Below are 3,802 nucleotides of genomic sequence, written 5' to 3' on the forward strand. Positions count from 1 at the left end.
ATTATTAATTATTAATTTTTAGCTACAATTATATTAAAATTAATTTTTTAATTCAAAAAGCTTTTTAAATAATTTACTTGGATCACGTTTTTAAAAATATATTTTTCTGAATTACTATTATTTAGTGTAGATATTTATTATATTTTAATAAAACAGGTGTAGTTATTAATTAATAAGTAAAACTCACATAATACCCAATCAAGATTAAATTCAGTGGCAAAACAACAAATCACAAATTTAGCGAACGAGTTACGCGTCGAAACTTTTCACTTTCGCACGATCCGTATCACCGACACACAAGTTGCGTGTCTGAAGAGCGTCGACAACGGACGAATTCCGCACCGCGACGGTGGATAAACGACGCTCGGCGTCGGAGTTATTGTGTTTTAGGGGAGGCTTTGAACTTGTACTTGCGCAACCACGGCCCGGCACCCTCCGGGTTCTTCTTCGCGACCGTGGAAGCGTTGACTGCGGCCGAACCGGATGTGTGAGTGTGTGTGGGTGGGTAACATTCAAAAACGCGGGATTTGTGTTACTGTTACAAACTGCATAAACATAATTTACACGTAAACTCGTGTCTGAATTTTGCGCATAACTTAAAGTAACGCCAATTCGTAATTAGGTTAAATAGTTTAACGAGTTATTGCTCACATAAATGTTCAAAAGTATCTGCGTACATAGTTTATTGCATATATTAAATTCCAACTAACTTTGAGCGTCCAACTTCAAAGATTTAAAATTAAAAATTGTATTACAAATAAGCAAGAAATCTAAATCCTTATACCTTTCACGTTAAAAGAGACTAAGAACTATTAATAGTAAATCCATTTCAAAAGTAAACAAATTAAAACGATAAATATATATTTAAGGTGCAATTAAGTAAAATAATATTTTCACCATCTAAGACTAATACTTTTACGTTCCAAACAAAGTTACAACCAGCTTCACTTACATTTTTGATGTTTTCTCAGAGAAGTCTTTTTTACTTCTCTGTGTTTAATATTATTTAAGTTTTTGACCTCGATTGAGTAACTTTTTTTTAACTTTATCTGTTAATCTTTCTTAAGTGGAAGTTGAAGATAATAACAAATTAATTATAAAGTTTTTACAATTTTTTTAAATTGTTGGTAATTTTATTTAAATTTAAATTTTTAAAATAAATTCTGTCTAGTAGGACATGTTATATCTGTATATAGTTTTTGTCATTTCTATATCATTTTTTATATAAAAATTATTGAAATCTAAATCCGTGTCACGTTAAAAGGGATAAAAATAAAAAAAAAAATAATATAAAATATTATTAAATTAATTAGACAAGAAATTTTAAATAAACTCAAAATCTTTCTAGACTAAAAACAAGTCTTTGAACCTCAATTTTTTGGTAAAATCATGTATTTAGGGATTTTTTTCTTAAAAATTCAATTGTATTCGAAATATAAACAATTTTAGAGCCCAAATAAATAAAAAACGATATAAAATTTCAACATTTTTTCCACTTGTTGTGGTCTATTAATTAAAAAAAAAAACATTAGTTAAGCTATTATTAAAATAATAATAACGATGTACCATTTTCAATAATTTTCAAATGACAGAAAAAATTATAAATATGGACATAAAACAATTAATAGTAAGTTCCCTTTAAAGATAAATAAATTAAAAGTATAAATATGTATTTAAAATTTAATTAAGTAAAATAATATATTCACTATTTTATTTTCTGCTTTTCTTTAATATAATCAAAGATATGAACGTTTGAATTTAAAAATGAATATTCTAAAAATATTCTGCCACTTTAATACTCTGAAGAAGACTACAACCAACTTTACACTGTTTTAAATATTAAATTTTGATGTTTGATAATTAAGTTTATATTTGAAAATTGTTCTTTTCAAAATTTTAGAAATACACCACATTTAATGAGAATATATATGAATATTTTTAATAATTTTTAAGAACTAATTTATCATAACAGTTAATTTTTTGGTAAAATCATGTATTTAGGGATTTTTTTATGAAAAATACAATTTCGGCATATAAACAATTTTAAAACCCAAAATAAATAAAAAATCAAAAACAATATATAATTTTAATATTTTTTCCAGTTGTTGTGGTCTTATAAATATAAAAAACAAAAGATATTAGTGAAGCTATTAATTGAAATTTATCACAGAAAATAATAATAATAATAATTCTCAATAATTTTCAAGTGACAGAAAAAATTATAATTATAAGATATTTTCAAACAAATGATGTACTTTTAAATATTTGAAATTTAAATTTAAAATAAAAAAAATTAACATTATCTGTACTTTAAAGACTGAAGAAATTTAAATCCTTCTCTCTTCCACTTTTAGAGGTATAAATCCCTTAATAGTAAGTTTCTTTCAAAGATAAATAAATTAAAAACATAAATATGTATTTAAAAATTAATTAAGTAAAATAATATTTTCACATTTTATTTTCCAAACATTTAAAAACTACTTTTCTTTACTTTTATTATATGAATGTTTGAATTTGAAAATGAATATTCTAAAAATATACTGCCACTTTAGTATTCTGAAGAAGAATACCAACTTTACACTGTTTAATTGAATTTTTATGATTCTTAAGTGTTTTTTATCAGTAGAAGTTAAACCATTTTCCCATTATTGATAATATTAATGTCAAAACTATTAAAAATATAGTTTAATATTAGAAAATTGTCCTCCCAAAATTTTATTATAGAAAATATTTAAGGAGAATATATATGAATATTTTTAACAAATTTTAAGAACTAATTTATCATTACCTTTAAAATTTTATATTTTATATTAAAATTTTTATTTTTTACAATATTATAATAATAACGTTTAGTGAGAATATATATGAATATTTTGACAATTTTTGTGAACTATTTATCATGATTCCCTAAAAAATTTATATATTTTATTAAATTTGTGTATTTTATAATATTAAAAAACCACCTTTATATTTAAAACATCTATTTTTAAAATTTTAAAAATATACCATGTTTAATAAAAATATATATGAATATTTTAACAATATTTTTGAACTATTTTATCACGGTTACTTAAAAATTTATATATTATATTAAATTAGTATTTTTTATATTATAATACATATACATATAAATATTTTTAAACATTTTACTATTAAATAATATATTTATATTTGAAAATTCTTTTTTTAATAAACTAAAAATATGTTTAATATGAATATATATGAATATTTGACATATATTGTGGACTATGATGGTTACCTTTAAAAATTTATTTTTTATATTTAATTTGTCATTTTTATAATATTATAATTATGAATATTTTTAATTATTAAAGTGTTTAAAAAAATAATTTAATATTTGAGTATTCTCTTCTTAAAATTTTAAAAATATATAAATATTTTTAACAATTTTTGAGAACTATTTTATCATGGTTTATTATCTTTAAAATTTTATATATTATATTAAATTGAACATTTTATAATATTATTATATAATACATATAATTATGAATATTTTTAAACAAATAACTATAAAAATATTTAATATTGGACAAATTTTGTATAATACAGACAAACTAGTTAATTGTTAATTAAGTAAAACCTAAATAAGAAACAATTATATATATATATATATATATATATATATATATATATGAAATTCTAAATATTTTTAATGTTAATAAACATGAATATTTTTTAACAACTTTTAATTACTTTATATCATAAATTTTTCTAATATTTTATACATTATATTTATAAATCATTTCAAAATTTAAAATTATTATTATTATAATTATTAATT

The sequence above is a fragment of the Aethina tumida genome, chromosome 2, assembly GCF_024364675.1.
Source record: "Aethina tumida isolate Nest 87 chromosome 2, icAetTumi1.1, whole genome shotgun sequence".
Classification (NCBI taxonomy): Eukaryota; Metazoa; Arthropoda; class Insecta; order Coleoptera; family Nitidulidae; genus Aethina; species Aethina tumida.